The sequence below is a fragment of the Xenopus laevis genome, chromosome 3S (genome assembly GCF_017654675.1).
Source record: "Xenopus laevis strain J_2021 chromosome 3S, Xenopus_laevis_v10.1, whole genome shotgun sequence".
Taxonomy (NCBI): Eukaryota; Metazoa; Chordata; class Amphibia; order Anura; family Pipidae; genus Xenopus; species Xenopus laevis.
In genome coordinates, this window is record NC_054376.1 from 83515734 (window position 1) to 83539633 (window position 23900).

Sequence of the window (23900 nt, forward strand, 5' to 3'; positions counted from 1 at the left end):
CCCTTCAAGTCGCTGACTAACTCAGAGTTATAGAGCTGAAAAGCAGGAAGTTGGATTCTGGCTGTTTTATTAGACATCTGTTCACTCCAGCCTTTATACATTACATTTTTGGCTAACTAACTATATTAGAAACATTTTTTTTTTGTTGCACAGCCTATCTATTTACACAGTTTTTATTTTCACACTGAACTATTCCTTTAACATCTTCAGATGGGTCACTGGACCTCTGCCATTGACTTCTATGTGGTGGTGAATAGATCAATTCAAGTTATTTCCAGGGTCCAGGTATAATCAATCTCAAATTCAAGTTTCAATTATTCCCAACTCGAATTTGTGAGTTTTGACCAAAAATCCAACTCGAAAATTAGCATTTTTTAATTTGACCGTTAATAAATCTGCCCCTTAATGTGGAATTTATCGAAGAATCAAGTTCCCTTTTGTTCTGTGATAAAGGACGTGTGTCACTAACCACAGAGAGAAAGAACAGGTCCAGGCAAAGTATATGCTATAAAATGAATCAGATAAAGGCTAAGAAGTGTTCGGTTATATGGGGTTTCAAACATTGTGCAATTTAACCTAATTGTGGTGTTGTGACAAGAAAATAATTAAAGGATGCACTACTTGAACTCAGCACCCACGTGATGTAGTAACATCTGGAGAGGAAAAAACAAGACATGAAGGCAGTGGAGATGTTGTACACTCAAACACCCAGCATCCTCTGTTTAATAAAGTTTGGGTAGGATTTTGGAGGGCTATATGACAATGGCTGGAAGGTGTGGATTGTAACATTGTTATGTGCAAACTAGTCTGCAAATAAACGTTTTAGTAATGTAAATGTTCCTCTCAGTGCAACTAGTAATAGGTTGGAAATGTGTGCCATTAATACCAACACCAATTCTGGAATGGAAAAGGCAAAACAAGAATGTAAGCTCTCACATGTGCACTCCAGTACAGTTTATGCAGAATAAAGAACAGGCAATTTACTACTCAATAATTGACTTGAATTCAAATAATAAAAAAAATACTAAGAACAACATTTTAATAAACAAAGAGGCCTGCCTTTATTTTGCTGAGGTTTAGTTAAACATATGGCCGAAGGAAAGCCGAGGAGAAGCAAACGTCCCAGAGCAGAGTCATAGGAATGAATGCTTTTACAGTTGGACACGTTCTTCAAAGGAAGTGGCCAAACTTGTGCTCATGTCAGGAGCCGTCAGCATGTTGTGTCCAACGGAGCAGCTGTGAAAACGAAGTCTGATGAAACAGTCTATTTTCAGGCCAGGCTGCAGATGACTGCAAATTGTTGCTTTGAAACAGAACTACTTGGATTTGATTAATGTTTTGCTGACACAATATTATAGTACTATTTTTTTTATCTAGGAATCAAAATGAAAGTATGCTTAAAAAAGTAATATTCGTTTTCTAGTTAATTTATAGTGTTTTATGTGTGCCAGCTCCATCTACTTACATATTTTTAGCCAGCTGAAAATTCTGCAGATACTCATGGTTGAGAAAACGGACATAGTGGAGACACCATTGCTTTAAGGTTTTTAGTTAAAGTATAAAAATAAAGTGAGAACTGGAAATTGCAGTTTTAATTATTGTAATGAGCGAGCAGCTTCTTTTCAATGGACATGATAGGAAAGCCCTGGGCAAAATATAACGCAGGTATTGGATCCGTTATCTGGAAACCCTGTATCCAAAAAGTTCACAATTACAAAATGACCATCTCCCATAGACTAAATTGTAATCATATTATCTAGATTTTTTTAAAAAGATTTCCTTTTTCTCTGCAATATTAAAACAGTACCTTGTACTAAGATATAATTAATCCTTATTGGAAGCAAAACCAGCCCATTGGGTTTATTTAATGTTTACATGATTTTCTAGTAGACTGAAGGTATGAAGATCCAAATCATGGAAAGATCCGTTATCCGGAAAAACCCCAGGTCCCCAGCATTCTGGATAACAGGTCCCATACCTGTATATGAACAGCAATTGGGCAAATGTACAGACTAATGGCAGTTGTATCAGTTTTGATACATTTTGTGGAGAGAAAAAAAGCCATTTATAATAAAATAAAAAAATCTGGGACAAAACCATGTATGTTTCCCCCAAAGTTGTATTGAAATGTCTATGGTTTAGATGATTTTATTGCAATTTTAACATTCCCATTCCACTGTTACCCCGTTCTGAACAACAGCCCCTTTGTGATTCCAAGAGAAACAAGCTTCCAGCAAAAACAAACACACAAAAAAAAGTCACATAACTGCAGATGGGAAAACAAAATTCCATTTCAAGCCTAAATTACCTTCACGAGGGAAAAACGACTTTAGGGAAGTATGCCAAATCCATGCCACAAAGTACATTTATCAGGAGCTTTATAGAGAAAAGCTACTCGTTTCCTTTGTTGTTAAATATTGCACCAGGGTTCAATCCTGTCCCAAACAGAAATTCTCAAATAACCCAGTCCATAGGAAAACGAGGGGTAATGTTACTTGGACCACCTGCGTATGAAACAAAGCTTGTGTACTGTGGCCCGCTGACAACAAAAGTGCACATGCAATGTACCAAAGCCAAGTTTGTTCAATAAAGAGGATGAAATGTGAGGCCATGTTGTATGTCACACAGAACAGACACTCACTGTGAGCAGCTCAGGCAGCCCTCACCTCTTAGCTTAGAGCTGCAGCTCAGCCATCAACCTCCAATTAACCTCACTTACAGAAAGGCCCAAGATTAAGTGACTGCAGGGAATTCATTGCAGAAAGTCCCAAGTGGAAAAAGATGCACGTGAGGGGGCAGTTCCAGGACAAAAATAAAGTATTATTTGTTTATCCCTCTACTTATAGTCAGCAAAAGTTCTAAAGCAATTCCGCAGAATCTTGTTTCAGATACCCGATAAAAAGAAAAATAGACATAACCCCAGCTGTACTCTTTGAAGCAAAACCAAAACTGCATTTAAATCCCCGTGACATGTTAGAAAAGGCAAAGCGCTTACCTTGATAAGGAAACCAAATTGCAGCATGTGGTAGCAGAGAGCAGCAGTCATTCATTTAATCGCTGCAAACATTCCTGGATGTTCCTCTCTAGCAGAAGCTCACTTTGTTTGTTTCCATTCTGTTTCTAAATGAGCTCTGCTGACTACAGCCCTACCTGTATTTAAAAAGGGCCGGCCCCTCTATTTAGTCATTGTCCCAAGCCCCGCCCCCCATTCATCCTGTGCTTACAAAAAATCCAGTCAGATGTCCAGCAGCACTGCAACTTCCTCTGCCTCAAGCCCATACATCCAGGAGTCCAGCCTGCATCAAAGCAATGGGAAGCCCTCTGTTGATTGCTCTTCAAAACACAGCAGGGGGCTCTCTACATAAACAGCCATGCATGTGAGCAAAACATTCCAGATGGACAATATGGAAACAGACTCCAAGCCAATGGGGGGGGAGGAGAAAGATAAAGCACTACTTTCCAAGCCAGACTGTGCACTTACACATTATATAAAAAAACAATTATTGATACCATTATAGCAAAACCCTTTACAACTGCATTCAAATAATGAAATAAACATCTCTCCTTGTGAGGCAACTTCGGGCGTCTTCGGCAAACAAAGCTCTACATTTGCCATCCCGCCGGCGTTTCGAATTCTTGCCGGCGGGAAGGCATTTGGGGGAGTTTAGTCGCCCGAAGAAGAGATTTCCCCCCGAATCTTACCGTGTGCCACCAGCCTAAATGGGAAAAAAAAAATCATTCCTAAATACAAGCCCAACTCAAATTGACTTCGATCAGCAGTAATTCTTCCCCAGGCGTCAGATTTAAGGTGTTGATGTAATCAGTGATAATACATGAAACGCGCAGTCCCTCAGAGTGGTTTCTCAGTTCCACCAAGTACAAGGCACTTCCACACAAATACACACAATTACACAGCCTTTAGCAAAGTTTCACTGCATGGGTTCCAACTGGTCTGACCAGACACTGGGTCTCACAACATACACATAACAAAGATGTCAGTAGGTAAAAGTGAGATCTTTTGTTTGAAAACGTTACATTACTAGCAACACAAAGGAACTTATTAACATAAAAAGGGAAAACTCCACTTTAATGGGCAAAATCGGAACAGCTTTTCTACTGATGCTCTAATATCAGCAGAACAGGGACCTATTTCTGTAGCCGAGGCCCACACTCACTGAGGAGACCCAAAGTGACTCATTTCATGAGACAAGACGGACAATTTCAAAATGGCAATGTTTATCAGAATAAACTTAATGTATGTGTGAATTTGAAACAGAACTAAAGAATGGCCAACGCCACTAATTCGAATGGAAAAGGTGCTGTTAATGGCTGTTCTAGAAGAAATATATATATAAAATACACAAAAGCCATGAATATCTTGTAAATGATAACCTTATAAATGGTGACTAGTGATGTCATCAGTTATAAATGGTGAGTAGTGATGTTATTTATGTCACATGACTCACTAAAACTTAGTAGTATAATACTTGTAAAAAAACTTGTAGTATAATAAATAAAGTACCACCTATAGTAAAATATAAGGATATTAGAAGTAATCTCGGAGTCCCATGACCTGTATAAAAGAACTCGGCCTCATGCTTTTATATGGTCTTTGAACTCCTTGGTGACTTATATTTTACAATAGGGGTACTTTAGTCACTATATATATACAAATATAGGCTGCACTCAGCATTGGTTATAGCTGGTAGGCTCCTGCATGATTCCATGGGGTATATTTATCAAACAGTGAAGATAGAGATAACCACAATCCGCTAGAGTGAAATACCGCCACTCTCCGTTGATTTCTATGGGATTTTTAAAGGCTTATTTGTCAAAGGGTGAAAGTTCATCCTTCGATAAATACGCCCTTACACTCTAGCGGACTGTAGTGATCTCTAACTTCATGTTTTGATACATATACCCCCATGTCTGAAACTCCACATGCTGACCCCTGTAGAGCAGCTATTAGCAAACAACCTGCTGCAGCTGGATTCCACTTCCATCGGGTAAACTCATTTTCCTACAGCCTCTGGGCTCCTTTATAATAGGAAATTGCCTGAAACCCTGTCATCAGAATCCAGAGTCAGACAATGTGCACAGGGGCACAGGTGAATCAATAAGAAGAGGCCCACCTGGGTTATGACTTGCTGCACCTGTGTAACAGACAAAGAGAAGGGCTGAGAAAGAGCTGAAAACTTCTGCCCAGTGCTGGACAGAACAGGCAGTTCCTTAGTATTCCTACCCAACAAGAGCAGCACTCCCACCTTGCCAAAATCAGTTATTAGAGCCGAGTGCAACATATAGCATCATGTGCAGTATAGTGCTTTATACAGAGATAGAAAATGTCATCAATATGAGTTTTTTGTTAAAGGGGTAGTTCACCTTTCAAACACCTTTTTCAGTTTAGTTGTTTTCAGATAGTTCACCATAAACAAATTATTTTTTCAATTGCTTTTCATGTTTTATTTTTTACTGTTTTCTCAAAATGTTAGTTTAAAGTTTAATGTTCCTGTTTCTAGTGTCTCAGTCTGGCAGCTCAGTGATCCAGGAGCAAGTGATGTGTGGGCCGACCCGGTCAGGTGGGTTCGGGTCAACCTCGCACTGCTCTTCGAGGCCCTTCAAATGCCGACTTCCGGCTTTACAGCGGCAGTGCGGGTTGGCAGGGGTCTATAAAAGGAACCCGGAAGTACGGGTGCGGGCGGCACGGGCTGAAGGAGGGGAGGTTAGGGTCGGGAAAACCCCGACCCGCACATCACTACCAGGAGCATTCTGAACTATTAAAATTTGCTGCATTTAGTTGATACAATTAGTTGATACATTTCTCAGCAGTACCCGTGTAATATTAGCAACAATTGTATCAATTCTAACAGCTCCTTTTAATAAAGCTCTGGGATTCTGCTCAGCAGGGACAAAGTTAACAAATGTACCAATTAAATGTATCAATTTAGAACAGTAAATGATTGGGTGACCCCCCCCCCGTCACAAATAGAAAATATAAAGCCTTTGGAAAAAGTCTTTATTTCTTGTGGACTATCTGAAAAAAAAAGTGTTTAAAGGTGAACAACTCCTTTAAGAATCCTGTGTCACAATAGGCAGGAGCAGCCAACTAGTTAATTGTCCTGCTATAAGAATGTCTGATTACTTTAAAAATGTCTGAGGGAGACTTGTACAATCAGCTTTGACTGAAATGCATTGTTATTGTCAAGGGTGAACACTTGGACAAGAAAAGGCGTGAGGCAAAACTGGGCTTCTCAACAACTGCCTTTTGTGTTGCCAGCAAACTAATGGCACCCTAAACCTGGCCCACTGCAATAACTGGGAGTCACCATTTCATGGCACCAAGGGCAAGAAAAACAGCAGTGATTACTTGAAAACAAGCTCATTTGAAATTAGTAGTTTTTACAAAATGTTATTTCTCAGGTTAACCAAATGTCAAAGAAGTGTCAGTTCCATGCGAGGGAAGCTTTCATACAAATATTCTATTATAAATAATAATATAATAATCAAAGTTTTGTATCAAGTGTATTGTGGCTCTGTGGCCTACCACATGGAACAATAAATTACAGTGGAACCTCAATTTTACATCCCCTTATTTTAAGAATTCCCTCATTTTACATTGTTGTTTTGTGATCCCACCTATATATTATGCAGAATACATTTTCCTGGTTTTACATTTTCCTTGATTTTACACCATGTTTTTCTGGTCCCCCGGAAAATGTAAAATTGGGGTTCTACTGTAGTTCATCTACAGCTTTCTTCTAGAATATAAAATAAGTATAAAATATCCATTTTTCATCAGCTTAATGGGCCATTGAAGCAATTTGTTCAATGCAGCTCTGAATATAGAAGTGGGGAACATATCATGGAGACCACAATTTGCACTTACTGCATCTAGTTCAATTCCAATATACAGAGAAGGGATGTTGTGTAAGGGAGCTAGCACACGGGCAGATTCGGGGAGATTTAGTCGCCTGGCGACTAATCGCCTCTTCTTCGGGTCGACAATCTCCCCGAACTGCCTTCCCCTTGCTATAATGAGAAAACGCCAGCGCTGATGCACTTATGGAGCTTCAATTTCTGAAGTTGCCCCGAAGTTGCCTCACAAGGAAACTTCGGGCGACTTCAGAAATCAAAGTGCCGCGAGTGCATTGGTGCTGGCGTTTTCTCATTATAGCCCATGTGCTAAAGCCCTTAAGCTGGCCATAGATGTAAAGTTTTTTAAAAGAACTTTTCGTTATAATAAGACCACGCTTATCTTGATGGACGATTTGTCCATCAACTACAAAAAAAAAAAACACTTCAAGCAATGTTGTCTAGTTGAAGCTAGGAAAACTGAGGGTAGCTGTCTGCTTGGCACTGCAAACAATTGGACAAGAGATTGATTTCACTGTGACCAAAGAAAATTTTCTAACCTGGCCGATCAATTTTCTGACCAATGTCGGACAAAAAATTGTTAGATGCACGATCGTTCGATTCCCACCAACCTCACGATAATTTGAAGGATTGGTTGGATTGCACTAAAATCGGTCATTTATCAAAAAAAATCCTTACATCTAAGGGGGCCTTAACTCTTATGGTCACGTATTGGAAACAATGAAAGAGAATCTCCACATTTTTAACCTTCAGTCTGGTTTCCTACATCAAGGGGCACATTTACTTAGCTCGAGTGAAGGATTAGAATAAAAAATACTTCGAATTTCTAAGTATTTTTTTGGCTACTTCGACCTTCGACTACGACTTCGAATCGAACGATTCGAACTAAAAATCGTTCGACTATTTGACCATTCAATAGTCGAAGTACTGTCTCTTTAAAAAAAACTTCGACCACCTACTTCGCCACCTAAAACCTACCGAGCATCAATGTTAGCCTATGGGGAAGGTCCCCATAGGCTTTCTAGCCAATTTGTGATCGAAGGGAAATCGTTCGATCAATGGATTTAAAATCCTTCGAATCGTTCGATCGAACGATTTTTCCTTTGATCGTTCGATCGTACTAAATGCGGTAAATCCTTCGACTTCAATATTCAAAATCAAAGGATTTTACTTTGACGGTCGAATATCGAGGGTTAATTAACCCTCGATATTGGACCCTAAGTAAATGTGCCCCCAAGTCACACACACACCTCCTGATGCATCAGACTACAGAGAAACAATGCACCTGCACTTACAAACAACAAGCTTACTATTGTCTGCATTTTAGAAGACTTGTACTCTAAAGTAATAGGGCTGTGAAGGGCAGTGACTGTCTGCTATTCTTCGGTCCTGTCTTAGCTCTACCTTCTCTACCATTTATACAGCTGCATACTGTCATAAGGGCTGGATTTCAGATGACATTTTTCAGCCAGTGCAAAAGTGCCCAAAATTGTCCACTGCCACTGAGTAGGGATTTGCCTAAAAGCAGAGTACATGTAGTGCCTATGCTGCTACTTTTGGCATGTCGAATTAAACTCAATGAGATGCAGAAGGTGCTTTTGCACTGCATGAAATATACCCAGTGTGTGCGCAAATTGATATTATTAAACCTTTAATGCAAATATTGTGGTCTGTTAGCCGGAAACCCATTATCAAGAAAGCTCAGAATTATGGAAAGGCTGCCTTCCATAGACTCCATTTTAGCTAAATACTTACAATGTTTAAAAATGATTTCCTTTTTCTCTGTAATAAAAAAAAACAGTATCTTGTACTTGATCCCAACTATATATACATAATTAATCGGTACTGGAAACAAAACCAGCCTATTGGGTTTATTTAATGTTTACATGATTTGCTAGTAGACTTAAGGTATGAAGATCCATATTACAGAAAGATCCCTTATCCAGAAAACCCTAGGTCCTAAGCATTCTGTATAACAGGTCCCAAACCTGTACTATAGATCAAACACGTCAAAGCTACAGTTCATTTATGAAAACTAATTTACATCTGCATGAGTCCTGAAATCAAAGCATTAAGAGGAGGTGTACGACAGCTAGTGACAGTAATTAAAGGGCACTCCTGCACATGAAACACTATCTCCCTTGGTAAATCTATAGTATAACCTGTTGTTTTGGGATTAGACAAACTACAACACGCACTGTCACCACTCCCACTTTAGCACATGGTTTTTATAATGGGCCCTGGCCTGCTCACAGTCACTCATAGCCAGAAGGGTCAATGGTTTTTCCCTGTATTTACAAGACATATAAAAAAGCGGCACACAGCACAAAGGTGGCACAAAGTGTGTTTAATGAGAAGCTGAGGAAAAAAAGCCTCCTGTTCAGATTTCCCCATTGAATACTATTTCTTTCCTTTCCTGTTCATTGGTTAGAAAATGAAATAAATGCAGATTCATGGGAACAAGCCTAAGTACAGTGTTCACTAAACTAGCACTACATTTTTTTTTGTATATGTGGGGAATTATATACACAATAAAGGCATCAACACAACTGTGTAGGACAATTTGCTCTAGAACTTACTATTGTGTGATCCCAAACCATTGTATTCATTTGGACAAAAAATCTGGCCTACCTTTGCCCCCCATCAGTGTGTGAGGTCACTGGCTGACCTGGAAGCAGCAGGAGCCCATATTCCTCCTTAACCACTTTAATACCTGTTTGGCTCACTTGGCTAAATAAATAGCAAATCAGTACAATCCATGGAGTATATTTATCCCTGGCCATCTCCTATAAGGAATGCAGGGAGGAGAAATCAAGCGCCGCACGATGGATTGCCCAATCGATTTCTGAAGAGGAGTGCAAGTGGAGTTTCGGTAAGTTGTTTTTTAATAAAGACATTACGATTTGAAAGTTTAATTTGTATTAGTGTTTTTTTTTATGTTACTGGTTCTTTAAGCACAGGAGATAAAAGGACTTAGATGCTTAAACTATGGAGCAGAACAACTGAGCTGAATACATATTTTGGGCTTTGTCATTGCACGGTTATATTCCCCCCCCCCCCCTCTCTCTCTCTCTAACTTAATATATATATTGTTAAACTCTAAAGTCCTCAGTCATTAAAAGGCTACTATGAATTATATACACCCTCTTGCGATACAGTTTAAACTATTTAACCCCTTCAGGTATATATATATATATCTACATATATATATATATATATATATATCTACATATATATATATATATATATATATATATATATATATATATATATATATATATATATATATATATATATATATATATATATATATATATATATATATATATACACAAAAGCCATGAATATCCTGTAAATTATATCCTTATAAACGGTGAGTTCTGATGTCATCAGTTATAAACAGTGAGTTCTGATGTCATTTCTGTCACATGACTCATTGAAATTTGTGTATTATAATAAATAAAGTACCCCCAGTTGTAAAATATGAGGATATTAGAAGTTACCTCGGAGTTCCATGACCTGTATAAAAACACTCGGCCTTCGGCCTCGTGTTTTTATATGGTCATGGAACTCCTCGGTAACTTATAATATCCCTATATTTTACAAAAGGGGGTACTTTATTCACTATATATATATATATATATATATATATATATATATATATATATATATATATATATATAAATTCCAGGAAATGCCAGCACTCACGAAAAAATAAATAAATTTGCCTGGGTGCGCGATCAAAAGATTTTGGTTTGTATATATATATATATATATACACACATACACACATATATAAATACATATATGAGCCAAGGTAATACATTTGGGAAGAGAATTTACACAAGGCTCTGTCCAAACAAGTACAACAAGGTCACCTAACAATGCATCACACCTGGTGGTATATACACAACTAACACAAGCAGGTTTACCTGGGGGGCTGCCCTCACATTCACAGGGAAAAGATTGCCAAAGCTGCCTAATAAACACTACACAACAACTGGAATTTATTTAATCAGTGACCTCTTTCAAACAGAAACACAATGTATCACCTATTAGCAGAGAAACCATTTTGCAGTCAATTCTACAAGGGATGATTGGCTTTCCAGGGATGCCTTATTCTGCACGGCTCACTAGTTTGATATAACAATGCACCTCTTCTTTTACAACATGGGAGGCACAAGTTAAAGGAGAACTAAAACCAAACATGGGTTTGTATGTTCTCCCTGTGTTTGAGTTTCCTCAGGCACAGGCAGGTTAATTGGTTCCCGACAAAATGGAGCAATATAGACATATAGAGAACAGAAATGGGGGACCCCAGCAAAAAGCCCAGTTTAGATCAGCATGAAAAACACCAATGCAATAAATTACCTTCAAAGTGGATTCATCTTATTTATTGTGGAGTATTTAGAGGACAGAAAATCTGCAACATTTACATGTGCAGTTATTTGGACGTGCATGATAGGTAAGCTTGAAAGACAGTGTAATGTATTGAAAATTATCTTCATCCATATAAAACGGACCATACTATAGATGTAGTATGGTCTGTATGCGACACATTTAGATAAAATGATGTCTAACGGGAGGAATCTAATGGGAACACTTTATAGCCTTTATTTCTCCTATAAATACTTACATCACCCTAGCCAGGCTATTATAAGCAGTTTAACACAGGCCATATACCATTTCAGGACACAGAAAAAGTAGGATAACATTTGTATCACCTCTCCTCTCAGTGTGATGGATAATGAGGAACACTGATGGGATTCAGGAACTGAAACCAACCTGAATCAGCTTTAAAGAAGTCCCTCACCCCTGCATTCCAATGAAACTCCCAGCAGGACACCGCTTCTCTCTGAACAAGTGGAATGTCTATAGGTTGGAAATGCCGTACACTTAGCAGGGAGTCGGAATGAAAAGAAAATATATTAGCCAAGCTTTTCTATAGTAACACCATGCAGCATGTTAGGTAACAGTATTCTGGCTGCCAGCTTCAAATCATTCCTTATTTTGAGTCAGACATTAAAAAAAAAAAAGAATTGCCATAAAACATCTAAAAAAATAAAAAACCATCAAAGGAGGAGTAGCTGCTGCCACACACAGTGGCTCCAGGCCCCTGTTATTTGGCTGGAAGAAAGCTTCATTATGCTACACAAGTATGTTTTGCCTTGATGTGGACAGACAGAGATTTAACCACAGTCCAGGCAGTAGCTGAGCCATTATAATAAATAGTAAAGTTGCACAGCACCTGAAAAAGTATAAAAAAAACGAGAATACAAAATAAAACAAGCACAAGCTCACACTAATCTGTACAATCCAATCACAGGGATGAGAAGAAGAAAGGCACTCAAGGATGAGACCAGTTCCCTGTGGGGTTTCTCTGCAGGGGACCCCAGAAACAAGATATTTACTGCAAGGGCGGAGAAGCTGTTTTGATCCTTCTGAAACTTACAATAGAATCCTTGTTCAGGGTCAGGGCAAACTAATGTTTTACTCAATTGTACACACCGTGTAACCATAGGGAACTTTAAAGCACTCTCCAAGGCGCCACCTTTGTCCTGTGCCAAGCAGCTTTTTAAAGAATCTACTAAGTATTAGTAATAGATCTAATATTTCAGATATGAAACTTGGACTTTGGACCAAATTCTAGACATTTCCACATGAATAACTATAAAGCTGAGGGTTTGCTGGTATGCTTTAGCTGTTCGTGGAATGCTGGGAGTTGTAGTCTAACAGCATTTGGAAGGCAACAGGTTGAGGTGTAATCACAGGACTGGATGGGAGACTTGCCATCTCCTACAATATCCTCTACTTGAACATATGAAAAGGCATACGTCACATTTACTATGGCAATGTCTTAATAGTTCATATATGATTTAGAATTGTGGAAACACATGCTTCATTATGCTGAAATGTAGTTTAGTTTATTGAATGGCCACTTTCCACTGGTCAGGTCTTGGTTCCCAGACTTTTTATTTAACAGCAACAGGAATGAAATGGGGTTTCCTCCCCTTGTGATTAAAATGTAAACTTTGCACTTATTTTAGATATGGTTTCTGCGTCAAAATCAGTTAGTTATATCATTTACAGCTTCAAAATGAAATTTACATAAATGTCTGATTTGCTAAGGAACAAACATATCTTCCTGATGAGATTTGTAACTTGATAATCAAATAAGTAGATGCTGCCAAGCAACCACTAAAGAAATACAGCAAAAAGGTTTCTATGAAAAAACTTTTTATTCAAAAACACATGGGGGCAGATTCCCTAAAGAGTGAAATGGCTAACGCTAGCGTCAATTCCCTGGCGTTACTGCTCGTGGGGACTTTGCCGATTTCCTAACGGGCGCAGGCTTCACTTCGTTAGCGAAGGAGACAAACGCTAATGTTGCTTCGCACGCAAATGCCTGGCGAATGGACGTAACTCCGCAAATTCACTATGATGTGGATTTTACTGAACGTTACCTCATTCACCAGACTTGCCTTCACCAGCTCAGACCAGGCAAAATGCAATGGAGTGCATAGGACTTACTCAATTTTTAGTGCAAAAAGTCCCAAAATATGCTGGCGTCTTTTCCTTTTTTCAGAGTGATAGCCTGCAAAGGTACGTAGATTTTTTTTTGGGTAACCGGGTTCCCCCCTCCATTTTCTAACATATGGAACATAAACTATACAGTGGGCTCATGTGTAGGGCAATATAACAACTCTATTTTTTATTAAGGTTCCCTGGACTTGTGTAATGTAATGTATTTCCTGCAACATATACGTTCATGTAACTTTATCATTTCCCACCATAGGCAAAATAGGCAACGATAGTGCATCTTCTTTTTGATTGCTAAAATTCGCTAGCGAAAATCAAAGATAGCAACAGCTGCCAAGACAGAACCCCATAAAATGTGTACAATCAACCTACAGAGAATTAACTACGTTAATTGAAACTTTCTTTGTGGGGAAAGTAATCTGTGTATAATTTGAAAAAAAAAAAAAAAGTACCCCAAAATGCTTGCAGATCCCCCAGAAATCATAAAAGAATGTGCTTTGCAGTGGGAAATATACAGCATGTCAGCCAATATTTTAAACAAGAATTTCTTTGTAGCCTTGGGTTATACAGATTGTTATACATGTTTCAATTAGGTTTCAACCCATACAAATGTGTTAGAGGAAAAATACATGTCTGGAATGCAGTGCAGTTGCTTTCATCTCCCACACACCCTCCAATGTCATTATGGAGACAGTCCCTTATAGCTGTCACCTTGCTGAACATTTGGCAGCTTTTACATATCTGTTGCTGTTCTAACATGTTCTTATCCAAATCAGTAAGCAGCATTATTATAACATCATTGTCTGGAAGTTTGATACTTTTGCCAACACTTCTTGCACTGCCCATAGCATCAGCATACAGGGAAGGAATGTGTTACCCTCCAGGGCTATGAACCTTACGATTGCCACATGAACCAATAATTTTGTCCATTCTGGTCATTATTAACTAATGAACAAAAAACATTAGTTACATTTTTAACAGCTAAACGTACTACTGGGACTCCAAGGGGGTTATTTATCAAAGTCCGAATTTATCTCAATATTTTTTTTTTACCCGAAAATTCCAGAGAACTCTGATGTATTGCACGAAACCCAGCTCACATCAAAAAATCATTGGGAATTCTGCCATTGACTTATATGCAACGTTGACAGGTCTGAGATGCCAGATTTTCAGATGCAGACTTTTCCCATCCTCGGGGTTTAATAAATTCCAAAAAATATTTTTTAAAAGTCAGATTTTATAAAAAAAAATCACGAATTTTTGCATTCAGAGTTTAGTAAATAACCCCTCAATTATATGACAAGAATAAGCCACAGATGCAGCCATCAGATGATTGGTTTAAAATAGAACATACTAGTTTGCTTTAAGGTTGAGCCACCCAAAATCCACTGCATTTATTTCAGAAATTGGAGGATACAGTGCCCATTGAGATATTTATATATCTATATATTATATTTAGATATTTTATGTCATATCATATGATGAGAAATGTGTGCAACACTGTGTATGTCTCAGACTATAATGGGCCCAGTTCTATAGTAGTTAAGGGGTTTGTTCACCATAAATAAATACATTTTTCCAATTACTTTATATTTTCTTTCTAATATTGAAGTGTAAAGTTTTCACTTTCTAAAGCAGCTCTGGGGTGAGGGGTTGATGAATCTGTTATTGTTCTTAATTGATACATTTAGTGGATATATTTGTTATCTTTACCCCTGCTGAGGAAAATCCCTCTGCTTCTATATAAGCGGGTTGTTAGAATTGAAACAATAGTTGCTAATATTCCACAGATCCTGCAGAGAAATGTATCAACTAATGGTATCAACTAAATGTAGCAAATTGTATCAGTTCAGAATGCTCCTGGATCACTGAGCTGCCAGACTGAAATACTACATACTGGAACATTCAACTTTAATTTTTTAGGAATACAGTAAAAAAATAAATAATAGATGGAAAGCAACTGAAAAAAAGTATTTGTTTATGATGAACAATCTGAAAACAACGCGAAATGATAAAAGTGTTTGGAAGGTGAACAACCCCTTTAAAGGAGAACTAAAGCCTAAAAAAGAAGATAAAATGCTGCACATAATATATAGGCGGGTTCTGCCAGCCCAAGGCAAATACAGTCCTTTAGCCCTGCCTTGAAAGATGCCCCTGTAGCTCCCCATTGTTTATTCTGCTGATTCACTGCACATGTTCTGTGCTGCTGTCACTTACCTAGCTTAGGGGCCGACGTATTAATTAAACTAATATAGTTTAAAACTGCATGGCAGCTCAGTGCTGTAGCATCAGCTCCTGTGAATTAAGGCTGAAACAGTAAGTGCAGCATATATATATATATATATATATATATATATATATATATATATATATATATAGGGTTTAGTACTCCTTTAAAAATCCATTCACACCTTTAGTTGCTAAGTACCCATAAGTTTGAGTTAATATGAGTTGAAACTGTACAAGAGATGTGGTGACCATTGCACATTAAGTGCAAAATACACAGTTCTTCCCTGTAAAGTTTGACCTAAAAGTGTGACTGACAGGTATTTAGTGGCATTCACATAAGTGCTTGGCAAACTACTAAATGTGGATAATCCCATAACTACGATTCCTAAAACAGTTAACAGGGTGGGATTAACCCCATGCATGCCATGGACTCCCCAGGGTACAAACTCTGAATTTCTGAATTTGGCCTTACTACTCCCTTCCCCTATAAAGTAATCTAGTTGGATTTCAAAGTGCTGCTGCATCTTTATTTGCATTTTACCTAGCTTCTGCGTTTCCTTCCTTCCTTGGAAGTGTCACCTCTATACAAAAGATCCATCAAGATAGATGCATTGTATGGGCACAGCAGTCAGGGTGAGAAAACCAGAACTCTGTGAATTCAATACAATAAACTGTCGCGTTGCTCTGCTCTGGAATTTCTATCCTATCTGTGGAGAAGGTGATTAGAATTGAAAACAGGTGAATGTGCCACTTATTTTCCAGTGTTTATCAGCTCATTTTCACAATGGCAAAAACACAGGTGTCAGCTTTGGCGCAGCATAACAATAGGATAGCCAGCAGACAGGCAGATACACACACATTACACACTCCTACATTTACATTTCTTCCTTTACACCGCTCTGTCATGTCACAACTTGTTCTGTGCAGGGCTCCTCCATTAAACCACTATTTGCTATGCTGAATAAAAGCATGATTCTTATTATTTTAACCATACAGCTATAAATGTAGAGAGGAATAATGGCAGCTTGCAAGGATATTAGCTGCAATGGAATGGTTGTAAAACTATTTTGCCCTGCACAAACATAACTATGCACACATGCTATGTACAAACAGCTTATAAATGATGCCATTAGCACCTTGTCAACACTAAACTGCCATTAGAATCCCACAGAGCCCCTGTACATACAACATTTGGGGGGCAGATTTATCAAGGGTTGAATTTTGAATTCCTGTGAGTTTTTAAAAACTCCCCTAAATTCCCATAATATTTTTTTTTTTTTTAAATAACAATTGAATTTTTTAAACTCGGATGAATGTAATCGACCTGAAAACTCTAATTGAATTCAATTCAAGTTTTAAAAACATGATTTGAGTTTTTCTCTGAAAAAAATTCGAATGTCAGGAAGGCTGCAAACAACTCAAAATTGATCCCTGGACGTCTCCCATTGACTTAGGTATGTACTCCACGGACAATCTCGGCACGATCCAACGCGTGCAGCGTCTGCATCTGATAGTCATGTTGCATCAGACGAACGTTGTGACACCATCCAACGTTCTTGATGCTTACCTTATTTCCGTCGCATCCGACTCAATGCCTGCATTTTTGCGCAGCGCGTAGGATTGCACTGAAAACGCCTGTGGAGTCCCTCCCTTAAACAGCAATTTGGCATCTTTTAGGTGGTGAATAGTCGAATTTGAGTTCTTAAAGGGACAGAGTATGATAAATCTTGAAAACTAATTACATTTTTTTTTTAAAAAAAAACTTGAAGCCCTGTTAGAATTCAATATGCTGATGGCCTCCCTGCCTTAGAGTCCATGCATGGTTCAGCCAACATAGCAACACTGAGGCCAAGATACTCCTTCTGCGGCTTCTCCATGTGAGAGCTTTCTGAGGTTGCTCCCGACTTGTGGTTTCCATAGACCAGGCCACACAAACCACTCTGTTGCAGAAGAGGAGCTGTGACAAAAATGCTTTAGACTAAGTTCCATTTGTTGTCTGGCCACATTAACTAGGTGGCAAGATGCCATAGAAGAATTATAATTGAAGTAGGCTTGGGTTTTTACAAAGGTATGCTTCTTTGCTGATGCAATTAAAATGAAGGAAAGTCATTCACTACCAGTTATTCTGAATGACATTTATGTTGCATTAACTAGGTCTCGGGGGGAACCAGGAATGAAAGGACAAAAAAGGATTTTTTGCTAATATTACCTTATACGGTAAACAAGAAAATTACATAAAAACTTAAAAAAATGTCTTTGTTAAACAACTAGGAAACAAGTATAGGACCAATTGTGTTTGCTAAGCAAAATATATACAAATCATAGGAGTGAATGAGCCAGTTCCAAAAGTAGCAACTCTGGCTAATAACATTTAGCTTGTTTTACATAGGTTTAGATCTTCTAGGGAGATTCATTGCTAAGCTATTAGGTACACAGGGACAGAACAGAGCCTTTAAACTAAATATTTAGTAAAAACGAATGTATACTCTGCATAGGGTTACACTTCAATTTATTTTACTTTAGACAGTAGTGTCTTAGTGCTGAGCTTATAGTGTGTGCACAGAACATTCATTCAATGCAGATTTAATTATACATGAATGAAAACGGTCACATTGCTAGCATCTGCTCACATGACAAAAACATAATTTTGCAACTGGTACGGGTGTGGTTACCATGGGGCAAAAAGTGGGTCCTTTCAAGGCAAGCAGTAAGTCAGCTCCCACTTATCTGCATAAAAGGTCAAACTTTGATTTATTTGCAAGAGCCACAGGCCATACAGCAGGGATTCTAAACCTATAGGACAGTAAGCAAATAACAGCCCCCCTTGATCTCCCTGAACACGGCAAAACTGCCTCCTAAATTGGGAAACAGTTATTAAAGCAAGGTACATGCCTGGTCCTTAAAGGGATTCTGTCATGATTTTTATGATGTTTTTATTTCTAAATTACACTGTTTACACTGCAAATAATTCACTTTACCATGTATAATTACATTTTTTAGTAACATTGGTGTGTCATTTTTGCCTGGTTATGTGCTTTCAGCACTTTAGGATAGAACTGCTTTCTGCCAGGCTGTTGTTTCTCCTACTCAATGTAACCGAATGTGTCGCAGTGGGACCTGGATTTTATTATTTTAACAGGCAGCTGTTATCTGGTTACCTTCTCATTGTTCTGTTGTTAGGCTGCTGGAGAGGAAAGGGAGGGGGGTGATATCACTCAAACTTGCAGTGCAGCAGTAAAGAGTGACTGAAGTTTATCAGAGCACAAGTCACATGGCTGGGGGCAAATGGGAAACTAGCAATATGTCTAGCCCCATGTCAGAATTCAAAATTAAATATAAAACAATCTGTTTGCTCTTTTGAGAAACGGATTTCAGTGCAGAATTCTGCTGGAGCAGCACTATTTACTGATGAGTTTTGAAAAAAAAAACATGTTTTCTCATGACAGTATCCATTTAAGTTATATATGTGTTGCAAAGTTGATTCTAACAATTAATTTGTGATTCCTGAGATAATGGTTCTGAAACATTGCCACAGAGCAACAATAGGCCCCTCACACTGCCATTGCATTTATAGCAGGAAGAGGTATTTCTAAATATGAACATGTAAAAATGTGGATATAATAGCAGGTGTATTGCTGACATGTAATGTCAGAGTACTAAAAATCTCATAACAGCCCAAACCTGCTAGGGGGCATGTGAAACATGCTGTTCAATCACCTTTTAAGGGCTTAAGTTTAGACATCCTTTCTGCAAAGTGCCGGTACAAATAAGAGGCAAACATGGGATTCTAAAACACTACCAGGGCTGTTCAGAACTAAGCTTTAACATTCAGATGGAAACATTTACCAAAATTGCACCCAACTAAACATCTAGTAAAAGTTAACTTTTTCAAAAGATGGGTCCTTTGCCTTCAATTTAATTTGTAATTAAAATGTTCCACAGGAAATATTTACGGCTACCTTAATTAGCCAATAAAAAATGCTCCCCCCTTTGGAACGTTTCATAGCTTTTACAGAGAACTTTAAGAACAAAATTGCAACAGGGTGCTCATTAAGTAGGTCATTCAATATAGTCTCAGTGATTGCACAGAGATCAGCATAAACCACTCAGCTGATTTCAACTCGACTTATCTTCAGTTTGTCCCTTTAAATTATATTGCAAAGTTCAATGCGGTCAGCACGATTAGTTATTTTCGGTTCAGGTATAATTCAAGTAGCAGTTTTTCCTTTCTGTGTGAAGATTGGGGTCCTGCTTTGCCAGCAATACAGGTATGGGACGTGTTATCCAGAATACGCGGAATGTGGATTTTCCAGATACAGGGTCTTTAGGTAATTTAGATTTCCATACCTTAAAGGAGAAACAAACCCATACTAGAAAAAAAACTCCTACGTCCCTACCCTGCATAGACCATTTTACTCCAGTCGTTCGTGACTGGAGTAAATTTCCGGTCATGAACGACTGCACATGCGCTGAAAGACTTTCGGCGCATGCACAGTCGTTCGTGACTAGAAATTTACTCCAACTGCGCATGCACCAAAACTCCGCTCAGATTCCAAAGAAGACCAAAAAAGAAGATGGCGCCCCTGAACTCCCGAGGCCAGATCTGCACAGAGGGGTAAGTAAAAAATTAGGGGGTTAGGCTGTGGGGGAGGTTCGTCTACGCTGGGTACGGGCGTAGGGTTTTTTCTAGTACGGGTTTTTCTCGTTTAAGGCTACAAAAAATCATTCCAACATTAAATAAACCCAAAATTAAGGATCAATTAATGATGTATCTTAGTTGGGATCGAGTACAAGGAACTGTTTTATTATTACAGGAAAAGGGAAATAATTTCTAATCTATTACTTATTTTCTTATACAAAATGTTCCACATAGAACAGTGCCTTCATTTGTTCAATTTGAATAAAGTTCTTCTCGGAAACTTGCAACACGTCATCTGCCAGTCATCTGCATACATGTACATTTCTGAGAGGAATATTACTGTATATGCAGACAATACTCTGTATGTTCAAAGAATCAAAAACCTATGGGGAATTTGGCTATCTTTGGCCATTACTGAACTGACCATTTGGTCCTAGGCACAGGGCAAATGCCGGCAGAAAGCCATGTTTACTACCAGGTTATGGCCAAATATGACCTTTTGTAAAGAGGTTATCAAATGACCAGGTCTGGACATACTCACTAATCTATAAGTAAGTGACAAGCAAATGAGAAAGGTGCAAAGGAACTCTGTACTGTCATAGGACTGTTGTATCTGGGAGATAATATAGCTGCCCTATTTGGACAATACACAATATGGACAATGACCCCTTGACAAGCAGGTCACAGTTTACCTAAGAGGCCATTAATATTACCCTATATGAGCCTAAATACGCACACCCCCAACACATACTTCCAGCTTTCGTCATTACAGTTTCACCAGTGTCCCAGATGATGTATACCACCCTCTGCTGATCACCCAGCAAAACTACAGCTTTTAAATGAGAGGGTAAAATAACGTAATGTTCCATTACATAGTAAATACATGTATTCCATACCACCTATCCTAGGCTTTTGGATCAAGTAAATAGAGGACATTCTCCAAAGACAGAAACTTACATATCTGGCCCTTGGGTGTCCTGCAAAATTTAAAAAAGTTTGGGACCTCTGGTTGGCTGATCCACAAACTGACACCGCAATATAGTAATAGAGACATTTGTTTGATACAAAGAACTATTGATATATGAGAAACTGTGCTTGGAATACCCATCACCCTCTTTCCTCTTCTCTACAATCTTTTCTTCATTCTACCTCTTTTCTATCGCACTAGAAATACAAAAGTTAATACAGAAAATCTTCCAAAAAAAAAAAAAAAACCACATTTCCATTAGTAACCTTGATGCATGTAAAATTATGCATAGCAAATGCAATATGCATTACAGCTCATTAAGCAAGTGATAGATCATGGGATGCACACACAATGCATAGACACATGCATAAATTAAATGCCCATAATTCTACATTTTAATATCATAGCACAGTTCAAAATGTGGTATTTTCAGAGATGGAAATAGACCTATAAATCTTTTTATTAAAATCTCAGCCTTGCTCTGGTTCATTCACGTTCTATGGGGTTATTGTTCTTGGAGTCGCTGCTAAAAAGGTGCCTCAGTATGCTGTATCACACCAACATGACCAGATCAATGAGATGCTTGTTGGGAGATTGGGCTTTCCTTCTGTATGGTAGCCGCAAATAAAAATTAAAGTCTCCTAAGCATAATCAACCATTATTTCACAACAAAGTAAGCTGTATTTGTAATGCTTAATTCCTTGACAACTAGCATTTTTAACTGCCATTTTCTATGTTAGAAACTCTGTGTAACATATGTTGCTGGAGGAAAGAATACAAATTTTAAAAATGCTGGAAAAAAAACTTGAAAAATGCAATATATATATGCATTTTATTTGCTTGTTCAGTAGACAAAATGATAGAATATGAGATATAGTTTGCAATAAAACCTTTTAAAAACTGTATGTTACTTTCACAGTATGTATACGCATTTTCACAGTATGTATAACACACTGCAAGATTTAATTGATTTAATAAGGCTAACAGACATAATCAGCCTAACAGAGACGTGTTTGCTAAAGATACCAGTGGAAAGTTTGGAAAGAATGGGTAAATATTTCAAGGGTAAGTATCTATAAACAGGATTTAAATGTACTTTATCTACAAATCTCATTACTAGACCAATAACTGGTGCCCCCTGAAGGCCATGTTCATTAAATTTAATAATTCTCACTTGTTATTAGCAACATTTTGGTAACAATGAAACATGTATTCAATATTTGTGCAAGTTTAACTATAACAGGAGGTGACTCGTGGCAATGTCTGCCATGTTATCCCCAAGAAACAGCTGCCATAACATGTCCTTATCATGGCACGCCAGAATTTGCATTACCAATGGACTTTTAATAAAAACCACAATGACCAAAACTCATTCCAACCCCCACAACCACTTCCCATTCTCTTGGCAAAGCCAAATTCCATATTCCTAAGCCATGCTCATCCCTGACTGGACCTTGACCTTCCAAGCCCAAAACATTTCCCATGGAAATGACATATGATGTGTTACCAAGATTTAAGTACAGGTTTCAAAGATTCAATAGTCAAGAAAATCAACCCCTTAATCACTGCTTTTACTCTTCAACTCCAGTTTTAATCACAGCCAACTAATCATACCATGTGCTACTCTGTTTTAAGAGTTGAACAATGTGGCTCCCAAACTGTGGAGTTAACCCCACAAGAAAAGCATGGAATAGATCAGGGATCCCCAACCTTTTACCCGTCAAGCACATTCAAGCGTAAATATGTTGATAAGCAACACAAGCATGAAAAAAGTTCTTGAGGGTGCCAAATATGAGCTTTGATTGGCTATTTGGTAACCCTATATTTGGACGACAGCCTCTGTTTGGCAGTACAACTGGCTTTTATGCAACTAAAACGTGCCTTCTATCTAGGAATTAATCTATAAACATCTGCTTTGAGGCCACTGGGAGTAAAGGTGGCCATACACGGGCCGATAAAAGCTGCCGACAGACCGTTTCGGCAGCTTATTGGCCCGTGTATGGCCCCCCCCCCCCCGCGACAGCCAGACCTCAATCGGATGGGACTAAAAATCCTGTCGGATGCGGCCGCATCTGTTCGTTGATGCGGTCCCGTGATCTGACCGCCCGTTCCCATTCGTTAGGATCCGATCGTTGGGCCCTAGGGCCCATGATCGGATCAGCCTGATATTGCCCACTTCAAGGTGGGCATATGGGAGAGAGATCCGCTCGTTTGGCCACCTTAACATCAAATGGGTTGGGGAGTATCATCAAATGGGTTGGGGAGCAACATGTTGCTCAAGAGCCACTGATTGGGGATCAATTGAGTAGATACTCCTTTAAACTTAGCATAAAGGTTACATTAGGATGAGTTGAAAGCTTATTGTCTGACAAACAACTATGGCTGAAAACAGAGAATAGAATTTTCATATATCTGATAATTTATGAGCGCAAGGAGAAGGACTCCAAAAAAAAAAAAAAAAAGAATAAAAACCTGTTTTAGCTACAGCATTCATCACCCTCAGTAAGCTCTATGATTCTCACTTTTCAAACGCCTAATTTTATCTTTGTGAATAACATTCTGTCACTTTGTAAGTTAATGACATTAAAAATCAATGAAGTGATTGTAATTTATTAGGAACTGTAGAACAACTGTTAAAAGTTAACCTGAAGA

The 23900-nt window shown here is 38.3% G+C and overlaps 1 protein-coding gene across 2 annotated transcripts in view; it reads right to left on the minus strand.

Annotated features, from left to right (window-relative positions):
- The window catches only part of prickle1.S (prickle planar cell polarity protein 1 S homeolog), a 64054-nt gene that overhangs the window by 11894 nt on the left and 28260 nt on the right, over nt 1–23900 (minus strand). The window contains 1 exon segment of one of the 2 annotated variants that reach the window (NM_001088688.1): nt 2996–3098. The exons of the other annotated variant lie outside the window; for it this stretch is intronic. The gene's annotated coding sequence lies outside the window, so the exon portion shown is untranslated. 2 annotated transcript variants of the gene reach the window in all.